At 41.3% G+C, this 24,082-nt stretch overlaps 1 protein-coding gene across 3 annotated transcripts in view; it reads left to right on the forward strand.

Moving 5' to 3' along the window:
• Nucleotides 1–24,082, forward strand: part of KLF7 (KLF transcription factor 7) — a 445,941-nt gene that overhangs the window by 209,449 nt on the left and 212,410 nt on the right. For all 3 annotated transcript variants that reach the window (XM_060301949.1, XM_060301951.2, XM_060301950.1), the window contains 2 exons: nt 14,173–14,286; nt 17,927–18,025. The gene's annotated coding sequence lies outside the window, so the exon portion shown is untranslated. The remainder of the gene's footprint in view (nt 1–14,172; nt 14,287–17,926; nt 18,026–24,082) is intronic.

Raw genomic sequence — 24,082 nt, forward strand, 5'->3', positions numbered from 1 at the left:
TGTCCTATATGAGTATTTATTTATACTTAGCCCTGAGTGAAAGGCCCCAGGAGGCTACAGCCTGAGCAGATTTAGTTCAATATCTGCAAAGGAATTTAAATAAGCTTACCAATGAAGAAAACGTCCTACATGAAGACAAAAAGTGGGGCTTAATTCTGGTTGACCTTGGGACAAAGACAGGCTGGAAACCATTCAACGTCAATGGCACAGCTAAGCAGCATGTACACATGTCTTTGTGAGTGTGGCTATGTGTAAATTGGGCCAGGCATGGAGGGAAGGAAGCTGTAAACTTATGCAGTCTCCATGGCTGCATTAGACTATTAGGCTGAGAGGAGGAACTGATGTCTTATAAGGGCAGATTTTAAAAATCAACACTTCAAAAAATTTTGACAATCTGGTTTAAATAAAATCATAACAGATGAATATGAAAATGATATTGCTGGAGATTAACAGTTGTATAATGGATATCCTGCTGTACAACATTTATGAATAATGCATTATTATCTATTATCTTTAAATCTATCCAGAATTAACAGCTTTGCAGATTATTTCGTATCTACAATTTAAGGGATAAAATCAACACATATATGTTTTGATAATCAATGATTATCAATTCATTAAAAACAAACATCAAGCCAACTTCAGTGAAACACTTAGAGGTGTCCTGGTGCTGGTTTCTTTCCTAAACTGGAGCTACCATGCTGGGATGATGTCTTCATAATCTATTTCAATATTTGGAAAAAAAAAAGAAAAAGAAGAAGAAAGCAAAGACCTCCAGATCTAAGCAGAGAAAGAAAAAAAAAAAATCTTCTCCAGGAGTTTCAGTCTAAAGAAACAGAACTTTTTATTGTCCTTGGGGTTTTGCTGCTGCATCTCCTTGGCACTGTGGGTTGAACAATGATTGGTTTCCTTTGATAAAAAGTTCTAGGGGAGAAGAACAGCTGAGTCAGAGAAGGCCACCAGGCCGTGTGACCCAGCAGTGTGGGTTTGGGCAGCTCTGAGAAGGAGCACAAAGGAGGCGCAGCCACTGCCTTTGCTTCCTGCTGTCCCCAGGGAAAGCAGCAGGCCTGGAAAAGGTGGCTATCTGCTCTACTCGCATTTGGAATAATCTCTATTTTTCCCCATTTCAACATGGATGACCAGGTAGAAAGGAGTTGAGCTTAGCTTACTGACAGCGTGAGAGTCAGGAGAGATTCCCCCACCCCCAAATCCTGTGCTATACCTCTTTGTCCTTGAGTTTGTCTTCTCAAGGTGACCATATACCCTAATTTCAGTGTTATTATGTTTTCTCTCTCCCTCCACCTTTCCTTCCCTCTTTCCTTCTCTGTAATGCTGAGCTTTTGACAAATACAACAAACAGACAACCCGTTTGCAGCCAAAATGCAGAGTTTATGTGCATGTTGATTGTTTCTGATGAATGGATTGAAACCTCAGCTTCTCTGTGCCCTTGAGCAAAGAGAGCTGAACAAGTGGTGTGTTTCCACATTACATATTGTCAAAATAACTAATTCCTCACTTGCAGGATATTGTCATATATTGGATTCTGGGGCTGTAGCTCAATTCACTCTCCTTCATAACCATTGCACACACTCTCCTGACCGTGTGTGTTACAGCTTTTTGTTTAGACCGATAGCTGGTTTCACAGGGGTTAGAGGCTTGTGTTTGAGAAATGTGTTTTGCATCGATTAAAATTTCTTAAAGGACACGCTTCAATTGAATGACAGGCTATATTTAAATTATTTACAAGCCCGACATTTTACTCAAAGCAAATTGTCAACTAAATCTAGTTATCATTTAATCTGCTGGACCCGTTCCCCCTGAGCATACCAACCGCCAAAAAGATTATCCCCTCAAGTTATTGCTTTAGCGATTCAGTAGACACTTTTTGGCACCCCCCTCCTAGTACTAAGTGGTGATAGGAAGGCATTGGTGAACTTTGGGGAACATTTGTTTCCAGAATTTCCCCAGACACAATTTTTCAATTGCATTATTGAGGAAGGGCACGATGTGAAGGCTTTTTCTGGATTTAATTTCTACTATAATCATTCTACTGATACTATGGAAAAATTAGAGATTACTTTTCCACTTACCTTTGCTCCATGTTACTAATAATATAGGTTGACATTGTTTCCTTTGTAATCTTCTGTCATGTACGAATTGCTATTAAATATCATTAACACAGTTCCAGGCTCTTCTCCATCTCACTGCTTTTGCACTTTGATTCCCTCTGACTAGGACATTCTTCCCACTGAATTTTGCTTGGCTCTGTCCTTATTATCTTTCAGATCTTAGTTCAAGTATCAACTCCTCTGGGGGTCTTCCCAGGCCACCTTATCTAATGTTGCTTGCTTTCCGTAACACCATTCCAGTGGCCATCCATTACCATGCTACCTATTTAATGTCACTTATCTAAAATGTTTCTTTTTATTACCCTACATGATTACCGTTTGCTTCTCTCAATAGAAGGTAAGCTCCCTAAAAGCAAAGATCTCACTTTCTTGTTTATTACTGTTTCCCAGTGCCTATAACAGTGCCTGGGATATAGTAGGCGCTCAGTAAATGTTTGCCACACAAATGAACGGATAAGGGCATGATTTTAGTCAGGAGACCTAGCTACATTTCTGCCTGTACTTTTGGCTTTTTGCGTAACTCTGGACCAACCACTTTCCCTTTGGATCCATTGATTTTCTGCAAACCCATAAAACTATAGGTTTCAAGATCAAAGATATCTTAAAGATGACATAGTCATGAGGAAATGGAAGCCCAGAGAAGTTGAATCACCCAACCAGTAAGTAACAAACATGGGGTTTAAACCAGGTCTCCAGTTTCCTTAGAGCATTGATTTTCAACCAGGGCAGTTTAGCCCCTAGGTGACATCTGGCAATATCTGGAGACATTTTTGGATAACTTGGTAGGGATGGAGTGATGTATGTTACTAGCTTTTAGTGAATAGAGGTCAGTGATGCTGCTAAACATCTTACAAAGCACCGGATAATGTCCCACGACAAAGAATTATCCAGCCCAAAATGTCAATAGTGCCAAAGTTGAGAAACCCTGCTACATACAGCAATAATGAAACTTCTCCCTTCTGTTTGAGGATGAATGGGATAAGATCCATAGAGAGAGGGGTTTTTATAATTTTTTTAGTACAGAGTTCAGTTGGCATTTTTCTGCAACTAAGTTTTAAAATTTTTCAAAATAAAAGTAGCCTTAGTATTTTTTGATTATAGAAATAGTGCATACTTATTGTAAAAGAATACAGTAAAACACAAAGGTATTAAGAAGAAAGAGAAAATTATTCATAATCCTACCACATGTAGATAAACATATAAGCATGTTGGTGTGTATTTTTCAAGACTTTTTTTCTATGCATACGTACATACAGATACACACTTTTTGACCAAAATGGAATAAAGTGTTTAATATACACTATTTTGTAATTGGCTTTTTTCACTCGACAAGATTTTGTAGGCATCCTATACATCTATAAATATGAAGCTATATTGTTATTTCTCAAGATTTCATAATATTTTGCTGTATGGATAATCTAAAATGTGTTTTACCCATCTCTTATTGATGAGGATTTAGGGTTGTTTTTGATGTTTTAATATTATAGACAATCTTACAGTGAATATCCTTGTTCATTCATTCTTTGTTCATGCTCAATTACTTCCTTAGGTTAACCTAGTAGAGTGAGATTGCTGGGGCAAAGGAAATGTGACACATTTTGCCAAGTTGCCTGCCTGAAGGTTTGCCTGATTACTAATGGGAACCAAATAATTAGAAATCTTAGTATGCTGGAATTCTCTGTGCCACCTCACTTTCAAATGAGATGGAATTCACAAGGCAAAAAATTATATTAGGCTTATTTCTTATCCTTTATGCGTTAGTATAAAAAAATATTCATTCTCATCTACACTCATTTAAATTTAATTTGGGAAAAAATTATTTCAGAAAAGTGAAAGGAACATTCACTGAGTCCTACTATGTGCCATGCCACTATATACTAGGAACTTATTTTCTTCCAACAACCTACCTGTGTGTTAGGCAGTCTCTTCCGGCTTGCAGATGGGAATGGCGGGAATCAGATACTCCCACTCAAGAACACAAACCTTGTACCTGACAGAATCAGAATTTGAATGTAGTCCTTGCCTTTAAGAAATTTATAGTCTACTCTAGGGCAAAATGTGCCAGGGACACTTTCTATATCAATGCCATGTATGATGAGATTAATGTTCAAATTATGACCATGAGTATCTTAAGATTTTATACCTGTAAAGAAATAATCAACTGTAGTCAGGATATTGTACTTACCAAAGCAGGAAAGTAGATTGATATGTATTTGAAAAATACTTTCAGTAAATAATGCTGAAAATACAGAGATGTCCAATCCCTCCTTAGGAACCAAAAAAACGTATCATTTAGTTGAAGTTTGTATTTGATAAGTTCCTTATTTCAAAAGACCTCAGGATACTTACTAATCATTGACATACAAGATATACTGCTCAAGTCAATACCTACGTCATAAATATAATTTCTTTCAGAATGCTGAGAAGCCAAGAAGAAGGTCTTTGAGAGAATATTGGAAAGCTCTCTTGTCTAAACATTTTCTTATGTCCTTTTATCCCCTCTCATCAGAATTCTTGTCTTCTCCTCAAGGAGAAAAAATTGGGCAGGGCCCCGGCCAAGAGAGTGCAGACAGTTTCCGAGTGAGATTTGCAAAATGGGAGAAAACCCATCTGGGAAAAAAAATCTTTCCATTGGCCTTTGTGGCTTGAAACCCTGCTTTATCTCATGACTCTGCAATCTACTTCTGGGTAGTTCATTAGGGAAACTCTCAAAGATGTACCAGTGTATTAATTACCACACTGTTTTAAAATAGTGAACTATTAGTAACAGAGTAAATGATCATAACTAGGGGATAAATATAAACTATGACATACATACTATGGAATAATATGCAACAGTTAACAGAATCTGTTCTAGATATGAGTCTTTTGTTAAATACTGGGTTGGCAAAAAATTCGTTTGTTTGGGTTTTCTGCAAGATGTTATGGAAAAACCCAAACAATCTTTTTAGCTGACCCAATATATTTCTTGTAAGTATCTTTTGTGACTCACCTTTTCACTCTCTTAATGGTGCCTTTTGATAAACAGAAATTTAAAGTACTTTAATTTATCACTTTATACTTAGAGCTTTTTATATCCTGTTTATGAAATCTTTTCACTTGGCATGGTCATTAAGATATTATTCTTTGTTTTCTTAAAAAAATTTATTGTTTTACTTTTCACAGTGAAATCTACAGTCTATCTAAAATTTATTTTTGATTATGATGTGAGGTAGGGGTTAAAATGTATATTTTTCCATATGAATATCCTTTTGACCCAACATGATTTACTGTAGAAACATTTTTCCCCACTTTTTATCACTTCCAGCTTTATTTCAAATCAAGTGATAGTATATGTGTGGAATTTCTGTTCTTTTCTATTGATCTATTTGTCTATCCTTATGCCAATACACATTGTCTTAATTAACTGAAGCTTTAAAATAGGCAAAAAACTTAAATGAAATCTTCATAAAAGTAGATATCCAAATGTCCAATAAACTTATTAAAAAGTGCTCACCCTTAGTAATATTCAGGGAAAAGGTATATTAAAACCATAATGAGATACCACTACTTATCTGCCAGGATAGTTAGAATGAAAATAACAAGACTGACAAAAAAATACCAAATGTTGGGCTTCCCTGGTGGCGCAGTGGTTGGGAGTCCGCCTGCCGATGCAGGGGACGCGGGTTCGTGCCCTGGTCCGGCAGAATCCTGCGTGCCGCGGAGTGGCTGGGCCCGTGGGCCATGGCCTCTGGGCCTGCGCGTCTGGAGCCTGTGCTCCGCAACGGGAGGGGCCGCAGCAGTGAGAGGCCCGCGTACCGCAAAAAAGAAAAACAAAAAACAAAAAAAACCCAAATGTTGACGAAGATGTGGAACAACTGGAACTCTCATATACTTCTGCATATACATTGGTGCAATCATTTTCAAAATGTGTTTGGCAGTATCTACCAAGCTGAATATATGTATATTTTATCATTTAGCAATTTCATTCCCAGACACGTACTCAATAGAAATGCTTACATACACATGCCAAAATACATATACATACATACATATGTATAAGAGAGTGGGTGGCAAATGTATTCATAATAGCACTCCCCACCCCCCAAACAAATGTCCATCAGTGGTAGAATGAGTAAATGATTTCTCTTATATTCAATCAATGAAAATGAACAAACTCTTGCTACCATACGAAACATGGATGGCTCTTACAAGGATAATATTGAAAGAAAGTAGACACAAGAGAACACACTCTGTAATTCCATTGACATAAAGTACACAAACAGGCAAAACTAATATAAGATGATACATTTAGGTTAGCGACTGGGGCCTAGAAACAGGGAGAGGACATAGGCAGGATTCTTTGGTGATAGTAATATTCTATTTCTTGATTTTGGTGCTGGTTACTGGGGGAATGTTCACCTTGCGAAAATTCTTTGAGCTATACACTAACGACTTGTGCCTTTCTCTTAGTGTATATTAATTTCAATAAATATTTATTTTTTAAAATGAATCAGATATTTATATACTGTTGAGTACAAATTACTGAAATATATGTGTGTGTGTATATATATATTTAGCACTTTTATATAGTACCCACAAAATAATACCTTATATTCTTTATGAACATATACATAAGTGCATATATATATATCTAGGGAGGGTATTAGATGTTCAGCATATGTTGTTTCTTTAGAATCAAAACGATTTTACTGGACTCTATTCTCACAATTCTGCTCGCATCAGTGTTGTGATCAAATTGGAGATGAGATCAGTGGGTATATCCAGGTTTCCTCAGAGAGGGACTCTTAGCAAAAGGAAACTCCTATTTTCCTAGCACTAAATGGAGTGGAAATTATAAGTTGACCAAAAATTGAAGGATCCTTGAGTACCAGTTGATCATGAATAATCTCAGGCATTGTACAAACTACTTGAACACTTGCTATCAACTTTAACCAAAAAAACAAAAAACAAAAAAAAAAACATTGAAGATCAAGTATTCAAAAAGGCATCTATAAAGAGAAGCAACCAAATTCTAAAAAAAAGTGGGTGCTCTTTTACAAACAACCAGAGGAAATTCAATCGTACCAATTTTTAGGTAGTTTGGGAGAATAAACATAGGGCCAACATATATATATATTTGAGAACGATAGAAAATGAAAATTTGCTATAAAAAAGGTGAAAGTCAGGACAGCCAATTGAGAAGAATTCTCTGTGCATCTGTCTCCAGCTTCAGGAGGGTAAACGAGAACAAATGCAATTTGACTCTTTAAATGGGGTTTTGGATGACAACAAAGCCAGGAGTCCTACTGAAGCTTCCTGTGGATTTGGCCCCTGGGAAGGCAGGTAAGGCCAGCGAGGGATCTCCCCATAGTTAGACAGCGTCTTCTCTTTTGGGGAGCTTTGGGGCCTGTGGGTCCTAGGAATTCTAGGACGTATATGGCAGCAGAGGAAAAATGGGATCCAGGAGTATTAGGAGAAGCCCTTTTATGCTGGGGTGGAGGGAGGTCAGAAGGGACATTAGCTCATCTGTCATTTCTTTTGTTTGATTTTTGGAGGAGACTATAGCCAGTGATATTAATAAGTAATTAAAAATAAATCCCTCTATTAATATAAAGGCTAGATTGGCTCTTTAGCCTTGGATGGTAGAGACCTTGTATTAAATGTTTATACTGGAGAAAGGGCCATCTTGTGTTCTGGATGACAGACCTGCAGAGGGTAAAAATGCCTTAGAGTTCATGAGTTCTCAGCCCAAGCTGTCTCTTAGATTCACCCGAAGGACTTTTACAGCATTGAAACTGCATCTCAGGGGTAAGGGCCAGATATCTGTATCTTTTAAATGTCCCCAATGGATTCTGATGCCTGATGCGGGTTGGGAACCACGGATTTATGCGGTCCATTGATTTTCATCTCTCTAGGACTCTGTGGCCTGCCACAGAAGTTTCAGCTGAGATGCCCCACTTGATTCTGCTTTATTGTTTCATCATTTGAAGAAAGGGTTCTATTTCTAAAGGCTAAAATATTTAGGACCACTGATGTAGGCTAATGAGCTTCTAGACGTTCCTCTCCCTTCACCTGAATTTGTCAGGTTGATCATTTGGCAGTAATCTCATGACGGGATTGAAATACGTAACAGCCATCTCAGGTTGGACTCTCCAGAAACAGAAACTGAGCTGGAGTTTCCAGAGCAATACGCTCACTGGGTTCAACACCTGTAGAGGGGAGGAACCGGGAGCAGATTGGGCAGAGGACGAAGCCCAACTGTGATGCAGGCCCAAAAGGCCTGGGCCAATTTCACCAGGAGTGTTGGAGTGAATAGTGCCCATTGGAGTCATGCTCAAGTGGGCAGCTGTCTCAGGCAAGGGTTGTGAGCTGTCGGGAAAGAGTGTGACCTCAGGGAGGAGGGTCTCTGCAGCTGAGGCAGACCCCAAAACAGCTGGCAGCTGGCACACGACTGCTGCCAGCTATCCCATCAAATCCTCCCTTGAAGGAGAATCTGGGCAGCACATCTGTGGCTCTACAGGACAGGTATGAAAATTTCAGGAGGTAGGGAATGCCTGTGGACTGATGATCTCTGATTCAAGAAGAGGAAGGTACTCACAAGGGCAGCACAAGCATCGTAAACCAGGCTCATGGCAGTGGGACCTGGGAAAGGCTCCTGTAGGGACAAAGAGAGGTGATGTGAGTTGGAGAAGAAACAGCGCACCTCTCCTCTTCTTGGGACACCTCACATGGTAGACCTCCTTTCCATAGCTTCCTCTTGAGGATAAAAAGGAAATTTTAGGACTGGGGTGGGGTTAGATAACATTCCAGAGGATGTGGTTGGTAACCTCTATCTCTAGGATTAGACTAACTTTAGTATAAAGGAACTTTGATTGTTGCACGTCAGATTCAGTCTGCATTTATCAATCCCCTCGCATAGGCTACCCTCTGTGTTAGGTATTTTTGTGCACAGTCCCACCCGCCCATATTCTCATCTTAATCAGGTTGTCATGAAAATTACCGTTGGAGTGACTGTCTTTTCCTTTTTCAACTTACCTACATGTTTATTTAAAAACTAAATGTAGAAGACAAGAGTTTTTCTGAAATGAAAACAATAGAATCCCTAGAATCTTGTTACTAACATGCCGTATCTTGTTCTCATTCTGTTTAAAAGATATATTGTTATCAACACCTTAATTATAATTGTAAGATAAATCTTTATGAGCAGAAATGCCTTTAGCTATGTTTTAATTTTAAGAGATATAGCACAGCCCTTTTACAGTGGTTGAGTACCTTAGATTGAGAGCAGTGAACAAGATTGGTGGTTTATATCAACCTCAATGACCAACATAGATTAGAAAAGTAAACCTACACTGTTTTCTACTACAAACCACAACATATGTAGTTTCCCATAGTGAACATTTATAGTTTCAAAGCCATAACAGTTCTTAGAACTCTTAAAACAAACTTTTTAATATCACAAGAAATCTCTTTGCAGTAAGAAATAGGCTTAGGGAGAAACTTTAAGTACAGACAATGGATTGATGCAGCTTACATTATGGTAACTGGTATGTAAATATTCAATAATAATTTCCTTAACCATTTATCAAGATGTAATTTCTAACTGAAAGATTTGTCTACTCAAACTACCTGTGTTGACTGCCTCCCAAGCTTTCAAGTTTTCTCATTAATCTGCTCACTGAAGCTTGTAACTTCTGGCTTCAGTTATCATTTCTAGCCAGAGGTAGGTAAAAGAATATGGAGCCTATTAATTCCTGTTGCCACACTAACTAGATTTTAGGTTTTGAATAAGCTATCTGTTATGCACATTCTCATTAGGCACAAGCATAGACATTAGAACAGGCCCTGAGGCAGTGGCCTTAGGCAGGGGCAGATCCTACAAATGGCGTGTGAGTGGATGGACACCCCCAAACCCAACCGCCATCCTGTGTTTCTGATAAGCAGGGTAAAGACAGGGTCAGGACCAGAGCTGGACAGATGGTGGCAAATGTGAACGAGGGAGGGACTTGCCCAGAGCTATTTCAGGTGTCCCTGGGCCACCCCAGTCCTATGACCTCCAAATTACGTGCAGTATACAGTATGAAAGGGAGGCTCGTCATCAGGAGTGATATCTTTCGTTCATAAATGAAGGCTAGAGACGGCAGGCACATGGAGACATTATGACTTTCATGGGCCCCGTGCCCGCCTCTGTGAGGGTCTAAGCGAGCCGTGTGTAGAGGTGCTGTCCAGATGCAGTTTCAGAGTTCTGAGTTCCAAGTCTCAGTTCCACAAATTCAACATATCAGGAGCAGTGCCACCTCCTCTACTTGACAGTGAATCTAGCCACTTCAGCCTCTGTAGGAAAAACAGGTAAGAGGTACTCCTCAGGGACATAGGTGAAGCGTAGCATCTGGTGGAAGAGTCCTTCAACGTAATAGCTGTTTGAAAAGATTATTTCAGTAATTAAGGTGGGGGGAAAAGTGGGTAGGTTCTAGGGAGCTAACATTCTGTTGAACCTGCTACTCTGGGAACTGAAAGACCTCAGAGGGAGACACACAAAGAGGTTAGGAAGGGGTTGAGATTAATGCTCACCCACCATGTCACTTCATTATCAAAATCTCTTGAGGGGAAAACCTGCAAGTCCCCTGCTTCCATTTCACATCTTATCTCTAAAACAGTCTCCTTTTGGGGCTGGCCCTTTAACATCTGTTGCGACATGCCACTGAGTGTACAAAAAACAGCCTGAGAAGCCTCCTTCAGACCTTGAGGAATCTATTTAATTTGTGATGGTTTGCATTTTGTTTGTGGGAGGGATAAAAACACAACTAGCCCTAGAAAATAAATACTTCATTGCATATTATAATTTATTCCACCAAGAGGTTGGAAGTATGCCTCCAAATTGCCCTAGCACAATCTTTGAGGATCTGGTGGTTCATACTAGCAAATCTGAAGTCAGTGGAAAATTTCCACATGAGAGAATTATAGCATTGGATCCTTTAAAATGACAACACGTACACATAGCCCCCCCCCCCCCCGCCACCCCCCATCCTCACCCCCGGCATTTCTGAATGTCTGGAAATCCTGATCAGGAATTTGAAAAGCAGTCAGGATATATTGCATCAACTGTGTTCCAAAGTATTTATGCAGTGTATGTTTTAATACTAAAAAAACCATTTGGTTAGACTTAGCAGGCTCAGCCTCATTCTCTGAGAGGAGTTCTTAATTGCTGCCATAAAAAATGTCCTGATTTAAATCATAAGATAGTATACAGGGGGTTGATGGCTTGGATTCTTTTTGAAAGTTAGGTAAATAGTGTAGCTTGTGGTTATAACCCGTTGCTGGTTTCTATAAAATAGCTAATGGGAAAGAACCAATCTTTCTTTTTTTGTTGTTTTGTTCTTTCTTCCTTTCTCTCTTTTGTCCCTTCTTCTTTTCTTTGTTGCTTAAACTATCATGAGTAAGATTAACAGTTTGCAAGAGCCACTCTCTTTAGATATTTTATCTATTCTTGTTCTCAGATGGCAACTGCAGACATCTCAGTTTGACCCCAAATGCCTTGAAATCTGAAAACAGATGGTGGGTAGAAAACTAGAAAGGTGCTGATTTTCAATGTCTGGTCTTGCTGTTCTGATCGTCTCAGGGCTACAGTACATGGTCCAATGCTTTCCCTTAACAGTTATCCTGGCTTGGAATTGCTCTCCCCACTTGGACCCATTTTCATCTAGATAGAGCCTTTTCTTCCTTCAGACCCATATTTTCCATTCTTATGGGAACCTAAATGCAGGCAAGGAGAGGTAGGAAATGGAGAGTTATAGGATGGACCCTGGGCTGGGCTTGGCAAAAAGTGTGACAGGTCGGGCTTCCCTGGTGGCGCAGTGGTTGAGAGTCCGCCTGCCGATGCAGGGGACGCGGGTTCGTGCCCCGGTCCGGGAAGATCCCACATGCTGCAGAGCGGCTGGGCCCGTGAGCCATGGCCGCTGAGCCTGCGCGTCTGGAGCCTGTGCTCCGCAACAGGAGAGGCCACAACAGTGAGAGGCCCGCGTACCGCAAAAAAAAAAGGGTGACAGGTCAGTGGAGGCTGTAAAGGTGGGGAGACCATCAATCCTAATCACAGTTATGATTGTGGAGGTAGGAAAGGGACTTGTGGGACTGGAAGGATCCCAGTTCAAACTGGGCCAACCAATCAGTTAAAGGAGGGCCCTCAGCAGAAGATGCCATGTAGCAAGCCACTATTTATACCAGGGGTGCTTGGGAACATAATGGAAGTCTCCTCATTAAAACCCCACATCCGAACCACCAGCAAGTCCTATCGACTCTACTCCCCAAAGATATTTAAAATCTAATATTCTCGCCACCTCTGCCACTAACACCTGGTCGGAGTCACCACCTTCTCTTACTAATCATCAGGGAAATGCAAATCAAAACCACAATGAGATATCACCTCACACCTGTTAGAATGGACATTATCAAAAAGACAAGAAATAACAAGTATTGGCAAGGATGTGGAAAAAAGGAAACGCAGGGCACTGTTGATAGGAAAGTAAATTGGTGCAGCCACTATGGAAAACTCTATGAAGGGCTTCTCAAAAAAATAAAAATAGGACTACCATATGATCCAGCAGTTCCACTTCTGGGTATTTATCCAAAGAAAATAAAAACACTACTTTGAAAAGTTATATGCACCCCTATGTTCATTGCAGCATTATTTACAGTAACCAATATATGGAAGCAACCTAAATGTCCATCAACAGATGAATGGATAAAGACGATGTGATATAGATAGATAGATAGATAGATAGGTATAGATATATATACAATGGAATATAACCATAAAAAAGAATGAAAGCTTGCCATTTGCAATGACATGGATGGAACTTGAGGGTAATATACTAAGTGCAATAAGTCATACAGAGAAAGACAAATACTGTATGATTTCATTTCTATGTGAAATCTAAAAAATAAAACAAATGAACAAGTGAAACAAAACAAAACTCATTGATATAGAGAACAGGTTGGTGGTTGCCAAAGGGGAGGGGTGTTGGGAGAGTGGGTGAAATGAGTGAAGAGGATCAAGAGGTACAAACTTCCAGTTATAAAATAAATAAGTTGGGCTTCCCTGGTGGCGCAGTGGTTGAGAGTCCGCCTGCCGATGCAGGGGACACGGGTTTGTGCCCTGGTCCGGGAAGATCCCACATGCCGCGCAGCGGCTGGGCCCGTGAGCCATGGCCACTGAGCCTGCACGTCCGGAGCCTGTGCTCCGCAACGGGAGAGGCCACAACAGTGAGAGGCCCGCGCACCGCAAAACAGAAACAAAAACAAAAACAAATAAATAAATAAGTCACAGGGGTGTAAAACAGAGCATAGTGACTATAGTTAATATTATATTGCATATTCAAAAGTTGCTAAGAGAGTAGATCTTAAAAGTACTCATCACAAGAAAAAAAATTGTAACTTAATGTGGTGATGGATGGTAACTAGACTTATTGTGGTGGTCATTTCACAGTGTGTACAAATATTGAATCATTACGTTATACACCTGAAACTAATACAGTGTTGCATGTCAATTATACTTCAATAATAAAATTTTTTTTAAATTAGTTTTTATTGGAGTATAGTTGATGTACAATGCTGTGTTAGTTTCTGCTGTACAGCGAAGTGAATCAGTTATACATATACATATATCCAGTCTTTTCTAGATTCTATTCCCATATAGGTCATTACAGAGTATAGAACAGAGCTCCCTGTGCTATACAGTAGATATATATTGGTTCTCTATTTTATATATAGTAGTGTGGATATGTCAGTACCAATCTCCCAATTTATCCCTCGCCTCCTCCACTTTCCCCCTTGGTAACCATAAATTTGTTTTCTACATCTGTGACTATTTCTGTTTTGTAAATAAGTTTGTTTGTACCATTTTAATTCAAAAGTTAAAAAAAAAAAAGCCAAAATCCTTACCAGGGCCGACAGGGCCCTCCATGGGACTCTCCCTTCCCCTCTTCTTTCTGACATTATATCCTCTGTCTTCCCCTTCCTTTGTCCTGATGCAATGGTCCATCTACTGTTTTCCTTGTCATTCCAGGCACACTCTGATATCTGGGCTTCGTTCTTCCCTCTGGCTGGAGCACATTTACCCGAGAGAGCTGTGTGGGCCACTCCAACTCCTCCAGGTCTTTGCTCACAGGTCACCTTCCTGGTGAGTCTTCCCTGAGCACATTTTTAAACATCTTACCCCCCGCCCCGCTCTGGCTTGCTCTGTCCATCTTCCCTGCTTTACTTTTCTCCATAGCACTTATCACTCTCTGATGTACTATATGTTTTATTTTTTGGTTTTTTTCTGTTTTTTTCTCAGCAGAACATAAGCACATTTGCTTTCTAATGTAGCCACAGAACTTAGAGCAATACATAGCATGTAGCAAGCACTTAACTATTTATTGAATGAATAAATGAATGAGTTCATTAAACAGACCCCCAGTAGTGACAGGGAGAACAAGACAGCTCAAGAGTCAATGGAATTGTCAGAGTCCCAGTTCATGGTGACAAGGCTAGGTTTTTGGGAAAACAAAAGCAAATAAGATGTTCATGTTTCTTAGATGCTCATAGTAGAGGAGCCATATACAGGATGTTATCAGTTTGTCAGAGAATGATCAATGCCTGTGCTCAAATAGATTGAACACAGCCAGAGGCTGGCATCAGGACTCTAGCCCTTCTGTGAACGTCTGTAACAATCACTGTCTCACCCATTCACCCATCCATCCATCCATCCATCCATCCATCCATCCATCCATCCAGTCTTATGACAGTTGTTTATCCAATGTTTTTGCAAAACTGGCTTTGCATTGCTCAGATTTTCTGAACATCTCTCCTACAGAACTGAGCATTTTTGTGAGCAGGAATCTCCACATCATTAAATCTTGAATACTCCCATTCCCTGACATGAAGTCTTGAATGAATGAACCTTGGACAAGGGGTTGTGCCTTGTTTTTTCTCTTTAAAACCTAAGAGAAAGAATAACGAGAATGGATGAATCAATATACTAAAGGTCTTGGAATTTTTCACAGTTAGAGTTCAGATGTTTCTAACTGGCGCTGGGTACTCTCCCCGTGCTGCACATTTGCCTTTGCTCATTCAGTTGTGCCCTCCACATGAGATGGCTGATCTCCCACGATCATTTCCTTTCATTTGGGAACCTGGTAAACCCAAGGCTGGTCCCAACGCTGGAAAAGAGGCTTCGTTCCTGGTTATTTATTCCATTAATTGCTAAGTTGTTTTTGTCTATCTCACTGACTTCATTTCTCTTTCTCGCTCCATATTCTACTTGATATTAAATAACTGTAGACTTTTCACACAATAAGGCTCTTAAAATGGGTGTGTGAGTGTTCCTCTAAACATATTTTAATTTCTCACTCTGTCTTAGTCTGCTTAGATTGCCATAACAATAATATCATTAGCTGGGTGGCTTGAACACGGGAATACATTTTCTCACAGTTCTGGAGGCTAGAATCTGGGATCAGGGTGCCAGCCTGGTTGGGTTCTGGTGAGGCTTCTCTCCCTGGCTTGCAGATGGCCGTCTTCTTGCTGTGTCCTCATGTGGCCTTTCCTCAGCGCATGCAGTTGGGAAGAAAGATCTTTCTCCCTTCCTCTTCCTATAAGACTACCAGTCCTATTGGATTACGACCCCTCTTATGACCTCATTTCACCTTAATTACCACCATAAAGGTTCTTTTTCTAAATATATCATTGCATTGTGAGTTAGGATTTCAACATAGGAACTTGAAGTGAGGGACACAATTCAGTCCGTAGCACGGCCCTTCTTCAGATACACAATGTCAAGTATCAATGGGGTTAAATTTGTTGTAACTTTAATTTGATCATAACTTCAAGCTGTGTTTATGCCCAGTTTTTATATTTTCTTCCTCACTTAGCATGCATTTCTGTTCACTACTTAAATCAACTTCAGGGAATGTGATTTATAGATTAGTCTTGCTTTGCTCCCATTGTCAAGTTTTTACTTTACTCTGAATCTGGTTCCTTTTATTTTTGTTAAAAAGACAGGTCAGTATGGAATCCTTCGTCCCCATTAAACACTTGGTACTCGTTGTCCCATCTAGCCCTCATCTCCTCTATCTTATCTGTAGTTGCACAGACATAAACACACACACACACACACACACACACACACACACTCTTCTCATGGTTGCTTTCTTCTTTTTTTTTCCCCTCCTTGGTACTAGTATCTTTTATTTTTGTGAATAAAGCCATAATGTTAGAAGATTTATCAGTGAAATTTTCCTTTGTCTATCTTTTTTTTAATATTTTAATTTTATCAGAGTATAGTTGATGTACAATGTTGTGTTAGTTTCAGGTGTACAGCAAAGTGATTCAGTTATACATATACATGTATTCATTCTTTTTTAGATTCTTTTCTCATGTAGGTTATCACGGAATACTGAGTAGAGTTCCCTGTGCTATACAGTATGTCTCCATTAGTCATCATTCTTGTTTATAATAGTGTGTGTATGTTCATCCAAAGCTCCTGATTTATCCCTCCCCACTACGTTTCCCCTTTCATAACTGCAAGTTTGTTTTCAATGTCTGTAAGTCTGTTTCTGTTTTGTAAATAACTTCATTTGTATCATTTTTAATATTAGATTCCACATATGAGTGATATCATATGATATTTGTCTTTCTCTGTCTGACTTACTTCACTTAGTGTGACAATCTCTAGATCCATCCATGTTGCTGCAGATGGCATTATTTCATTCTTTTTTATGGCTGAGTAATATTCCATTGTATATATGTGCCATATCTTCTTTATCCTTTCATCTGTTGATGGACACTTAGGTTGCTTCCATGTCCTGGCTATTGTAAATAGAGCTGCAATGAACATTGTGGTACATGACTCTTTTTGAATTATGGTTTTCCCAGGGTAAATGCCCAGTAGTGGGATTGCTGGGTCATATGGTAGTTCTGTTTTTAATTTTTTAATGAACCTCCATACTGTTCTCCACAGTGGCTGTATCAATTTACATTCCCACCAACAGTGCAAGAGGGTTCCCTTTTCTCCACACCCTCTCCAGCATTTATCGTTTATAGACTTTTTGTTGATGGCCATTCTGACTGGTGTGAGGTGATACCTCATTGTAGTTTTGATTTTCATTTCTCTGATAGTTAGTGATGTTGAGCATCTTTTCGTGTTCTTTTGGCCATCTGTATTGTGTCTTCTTTGGAGAACATGGCTGCTCTCTTCTAATCATTCAAGTTTCTGTTAAAAAACTTCACTGAGATCTTGCCCAACTATCATATCTACAGAAGTTAGTCCCATCACATCACCTATTTTCTTTTCTCTCTAACACCTAAGACTACCGTCATTTTGTGGATGGGTAAAATGAGGCTAGAGAACATAAGGGATTTGTCCACAGTTGCTCAGTTTCTGAGCAGCAGAGAGAAGGCCTGAGAAGCAGAGGGTGGTGCTCAAAGGGGTCTGGAGGTAAACCTAAACTATTACAAAACTTATCTCCTAGCAGTCCCAGGCCTTCCCTCATAAAAAACAAGACAGCAGTCATTGGCTCTAATTGCTTCAAAGTCTTTTCATAGTGGCCCTTGCTTCTTTCCTTTTTCTGTTGCCTTGATAAAACTGTCTGGCAGAGTGGAGGGACAAGCATGGAAGGACACATTTGCCACATATAGGGTTGACAGATTTAGCAAATAAAAATGTAGAAGCACAGCTGTCTTTGAATTTCAGATAAACAATGAATATTTTTTGAGAATAAGTATGTCCCGTGCAATGTTTGGGACATACTTAGGCTAAAACATTATTTGTGTTTCATCTGCAGTTCAGTTTAACTGGACGTCCTGTGTTTTATCTGGCACCCCTAACCAGATGGCTGCTCTACAACTACATGCATCCTATAGATAATGGTTGTAAGCCTCAGGTGAGTGTGCTGGGGAAAGAAAACAAGCAATAAAGTCCCTTTGAGCTCTGTTGTTTTATTTACTTAGGTGAAACTCTGATGTTCTTTGACAATAGAAACAACACCACAAATATTCCGAAAAGAATATATATTTTACTTTGGAAGATTTGACTTATATCTTTATCAGCTCAGTTGCTTTGGTTTTCTGTGAATTCACAGCATTTAATATCTAAGCACCAAAGGAACTAGAAAACTGCATGAGTTCATCACCGCTGGACTCGTGTTTGGGTAAACTTGGACAAGCTGATTTACCTCTCTCATTTGCAAAATGAAGATAATAATAGCCTGTGTCTTATAAGATTGTGAGGGGTAAAGGAGAAATTGTATATGAAAGTGGCTAGTCCAGTGCTTGCCATATAGTAGACACTCAATACATAACAGCTTCACTTTTCTTGCCTCACCACTCCATTTCTGAGAGTGAACAACATCACATTCCCAGACCATGGCAAAATATTAGGCTGAAGAAATTACTGTTATGTCTCAAAGAAATTATTACCCTTACTTACCAATAACCAGATAACCAGCAGAGCCAAACCAATCGATTTGTTCATTCAGGCATTTATTCAGCAAGTATTTATCGAAGACCTAACATGTGCCAGGGGCAGTGATCTAGGAGCTGGGGACACACGGTAAACGGAGCGAAGTTGCTATTTTCCCATGAGAATTGTTTATATTACAGTGTGTGTGTGTGGCATGGGGATGCAGATGATGACTGGATAAGCAGGAAAACGTATTATATCACATTTTACATGGAGCAACCAATTAGGGCAAATGTTGTGAAACGGAGTCCTTGAATTTGGTTGTGTGGAGATCACTGGTGGCCTTGATAACAACAATTGTTCCCTGAGGTTGTTTAAGGGAACGAGGGGAGCAGCAGGAAGTAGAGAAAGGAACTTTGCTAAAAAGCAAGGAGAAAAAAAAATGGGTGGCAATTCAAAGGGGATATGGGGTTAAAAGACTGGATTTTTTAATGGGAGTCATGATAGCATGTTTAAGCCGAAAGGAATGACCAATAGAGAGGAACGGATAATGCAGAAGGCAAAGGACAACTCTGGGAGTGAGTGCTTGACAAGGCGATAAGGCAAGAGACTCCAGTGGACAAGAAGATTTGTGCTTAGAGTGCTACCGGGACCTTTTACTCGCTGCAGAAAGATGGGAGGTCGAATATATGAGGTTGAGGGTACAGGGGCTTAGTCAACTCTGCAATGGGAGCATGTGGAAGTTCTCTTCTACCTCCTCAGAGAAGTAAGACATAAAATACTTTCACTTCTCTTATCAATAATTATCAATTATTAAGTTGAAAATAATTACTGATGTTAGAAATGACAGCTTCCTCTTGCCAAACACCCACTCATATTTGGGATATGTATCCTTGTCCCCCCACCCCTCCTGTGCACAGCGGATTGATACTTACTTTATTCGCAGTCAGCTCTTTTCAGCCCCCTGTGCTGTTCCCAGGCGGAGGTGCTGGTATTTCGATGCTTTTCAGCCATCACATGTTTCTCTCCATTGAGATAAACTTCGTCCAGAAGAAGCTGCCCATCTTGACAAGTCTGTTTTGCGTCTGTGCTCCACTGCACAGCCAGACCTGAAGGTGACAGGAACTGACAAACTCTCTGAACTTGTCCCATTGGATTTGTCTAATGGGCCTTTCCCTGACATAGATGAAAAAGTCATTGACAGAAACAGACCATTTACCAGGAACCTGAGCAGAGGTATAAACAGTGACAGATGAAATAGGTCTCGAAATAAAGCTGGGAAATGCAGGACATATGTGATGGGCTCAAGGAGATCTCTGCTTTCAAATGTCAAGATGAAATGGACGGTGTTGGGTTTTGCAGCCTCGAGTCATTCAGCTGGTTAGTAAGAAAGCCAGTCCCCCACTCCCCATTTCTCTATCTACACCAGAGACAGAAACAGCTAAGTGGTGATGTGAGGGTCAGGGGTGGCTTTCAACAGGACACTCCAGACCCGAAGGGTGAGTTCTCTTTCCAAGGGCAGCGAGACCAAAAAGGAAAAAAAACAAACAAAAGAAAAAAAAACAAACAACAACAAAACCCCACCATTTAAAAATTTGCAGCCATTTAGAAATTCTAGTTGGAAGGCAGAATTCCTTCTTTCTTTCTTTCTTTCTCTCTTTCTGTGTTGGGTCTTTGTTGCTGCATGTGGGCTTTTTCACTAGTTGTGGTGAGCGGGGGCTACTCTTCATTTTGGTGCGCTGGCTTCTCACTGTGGTGGCTTCTTTTGTTGCGGAGCACGGGCTCTAGGCACACAGGCTTCAGGAGTTGTGGCATGTGGGCTCAGTAGTTGTGGCTCGTGGGCTGTAGAGTGCAGGCTCAGTAGTTGTGGTGCACGGGCTTAGCTGCTCCACGGCATGTGGGATCCTCCCGGACCGGGGCACGAACCCGCGTCCCCTGCATCGGCAGGCGGACCCTCAACCACTGCACCACCAGGGAAGCCCGGCAGGCGGATTCTTAACCACTGTGCCACCAGGGAAGTCCCTGAAGGCAGAATTCTTGTTGAAGGAAGCTTTCCAAACAGAAGAGTCACATCTTAGGAGTGATATTTTTAGGTTCTATAATCAACACCAAACGTGAACATCATATAAACTTAGTATTATCCTTGAAAAGCCCTTATATCACCCATAGAACATACAACCTTGTGTTCTAATTTCTATCCACACTGAAATTTGAAAATTATTGCAGTTGATTAAAGGAGAAAACAGAAGGGAAATCCGTGTGTAGATGTCTGGTCTTCAGACCATTCTGCCTCTAAGGCAGCTATCCAACCCCTAGCTTTGAATGAGCACTGGGTGGAGAATGCCATGCGCTCTTTTTGGGCCATAGGTTTTACTTTATTTCCTTTTAATATTAAACCTTGACAACCTTTATAAGTGGTATAGGATGTGTTTGGCATTGTAAGGGTTGAATGGAATAGTGACAGTGCATCAACTCCAGGTTGGGGTGAATGTCTGAGTGTTGATTCATGCTGAAGTAATACCACCTCACTCTGTTTTCTTTAAGAAAAATCTTCAGATAGTCCAGTGGATATGTAAAGTCTGAGTCTCCTTTAAAAGGAGTACGTTGGCTCAATGAAGAGTTAAAATTGCTTTATTAAGGCAATTTAATTTATTAAAGTATTAAGGCAATTTCTTAAATGAAAAACTTAAAAAAAAAAATAAAACATGCAACCCAGGTAAGAGTGTCCTCTACCAAAAGATGGTTGGTTGGTTTTCAAAAGGAAAGAGAAGGACGTCTCAGTAGCAGCCCAACATTGGAGTCTGGAAACTAGCACTGTGAGGAGAGAGAGAGAGATGGCGGGGCAGGAAAGGCGCCGAGGAGGAATAGAGCCTGAGCAGCATGGGCAAGCAGAGAGGCCCAGCAAGTGCTGACGTGCTCAGGGAATAGAGACATCAGGCCTCCACTTTCAGTTTTCTATTCTGGCTTTTGAAATGCCCTGTGATCTTCTCAGTGCTTCGATAGGGTCAGTGACCTGCTGCAGCTAATGTGGCTGGGAATTATGCAGTGGGTTAGAGTCCAAGCTGGGATGGGAGAACGGGGAGTGCTACCTAACCTTCCCAGGACCACCCTTACCCCAAGGGTGGAAGCGTCACTATTAAAGACAGATGGTTTTTGCAGGTCCGGGGGGAGGTGAACGGCAGCAAGAGCATCAGAGAAGTCCAAGGTGGAACAGAGATACTCAGGAGCTAGGCAGTGGACAGGACACAGCTGCAGGACCCCACACAGGAGTGGACTGAGACAAAAGCCCCTTCTCCCGAATATGGTAGCAGTGGCGTTGCTGACTCAGATGCCTGTGGGACCAGCCAGTAGCACACAGAGGACTGAAGGTGCTTAGTGTAAACTTAGTGCTGAGCTCCTTCTACTGCAATTAAGCTTCACATCTGCTAAGTTACCTTGGTTTTTAAAACATTGTGGGGATGAGTCAGACAGTGAAACGAAACATTTTCTTGAGTTTCCTACTGCTGCAGGCTTCCCGACTGTGGCCCCCGTCCTGGGGAAGGTAACCCTCTGAGGGGGAAGTGCCCTTCTCTACGATGTGGGCGGGACCCACGCCTGTTTGTGTTTTCAACAAAGAGTCCTGAGAAGTAGCACTGCCTGTTCACCCTCTCAAGAGAGGATTTATGAATGAGGGCCCGCGGATCATACCCAAAGTAGCATCTCTGCCTGCCCCACAGGACGCAGCTCAGCCTTCCGTCGTTATAGAGATGAGCAGAGATCTGTGCTATTTGTTTAGCGTTCGGGGGCTTTAAAGGAAACATGCACTCGTGTTTCTGCCCGCATTTCTTAGTCTGCCACCACAAGGCTGACTCATCCATCTTGGTCTGGGTTCTCCTGAAAGTAGAGTCTCAAAGACTGAGTGTAGATAATTATTTGGGATCCAGTCCCAGAAAACGGGAGGGAGGTTGTGGGGAGACTGAGGCAGGGATCACCATAGTGCATCATTGAGGTTTCCACTGTCTGTATACAGAAAGGGGCTGGGGCACTGATCCACGGACTCCTGTCTCTCAGTAGTTGCAGGTTGGGGGAAGGGAGCATTAACTCTTCTGTCTGAGCTTTCCTTGTGCGAAGCTCCTACGGCTTCAGAAAAGGCCCTAAGGCTGAAAAGCAGAGAGAGCTGGCTGAAGGAGAGAGCTTGAGGTAGGCATGAATTTAGGCGAGGGGGTGCGATGCAGGGCATGCAAAGTGTCTGCTACCATCTCTAATATGCAAGAGATTGGGACCCGTCATTCTCGGGCTGTGCCGAGGTCTGGGTGCTGCTGACCTGACCAGGACTTGGCTTGACAACCCCTCTTTTGCCCCCTCCCCACTACTCCATTACATAAGCCCAGGATGCCTCTCCTAGACTGTGCTTTTCCTCCTTGCTTCTATAATACTCAGTCTCAAGGTTTTCCACACATCGGAATATGTGAAGAACCCAGCGTGTAGCAGCAACTCAGGGGAACTTTGTTCCCTTTTCTGCTTCCTCCTTTACCTTCTACTGACTTTTCCTTTTCCTCTTTCTTTTCCTCAAAAAATATGGTTGCCTGTCAGGTTTAAGTCCTGCAGACTCTTATCTCTTTTCTCTCCACTATCCCCAGTTATTTGGTCCCAGGTTCAGCTCTCCCCTCTATGTCGCTACCTCCACTGGAATATCTCCTGGTAGGGTCTCTCTTCCCAGGTCTTGCCCTGTTTTAACCCTCAGCCAGCTCAGAATCTCCTGGCTATTTTTATGCTCAAGTTTAGGAACCTCGCCTCTAGCGTGGACTCTCCTATAGTTAGTTGAATGCTCCTTTTTGGCAGTCTCCCACTCACCCCAGTTCCATATGCCGAAAAGTGACCTGGCTTTCTACTCCCACCCCATGTCCCCCTCACTCTTCCCAGTATCCTCCCTGTCCCCACAGAAAAAGAAAACAGACTCTAGATTTCGGTTCATGCTACTGTCGATTCATATCTACATGTTTTCAACACCCTGGAACCACCTTTGACCCCTTAGCCTCTCTGGAAGAGGCAGTCTGCCTGGTGCTCATGGACCACAGTGTGGGGTCAAACAGAGGCAGTGGCAAGACTGTCTGGGGGGACAGATCAGGAGGTGAACAGCCGAGTTTGCTAGGGCTTCAGCAACACACTGGGGGCTATAGAATCTGAACGTCAAAGCCAGAAGAATTGTTAGAGAGTAGCTTGTACAACCCCTCATGCTACTGATGAAGAAACTGAAACCCAGAGAGATGAAGGACATTGAAAAAGGTCACGTGGCCAGTTCAGTCAAGAGGGACGGAGCCCTTCCTTCCCAGAGCCCTTTCTGCAATGACACCATTCAACAAGGAGCCTGTGTCAGGGACGTTTTAAGAGCAAGGAGCAGAATACAGAGCTCAAACAATAAAGTTATTTCATATAAAGGAAATTTTAGTTTAGAGGTGTCTGACTTCAGGGGACATTCGAACCAGGAACTTAAGTATTCCGACAAGGACAGGTGGATGGAGGGCCCTGATGAGCTGAATCCAGACCCTGTGACCCCCGG

Source organism: Globicephala melas, chromosome 7 (genome assembly GCF_963455315.2).
Source record: "Globicephala melas chromosome 7, mGloMel1.2, whole genome shotgun sequence".
NCBI lineage: Eukaryota > Metazoa > Chordata > Mammalia > Artiodactyla > Delphinidae > Globicephala > Globicephala melas.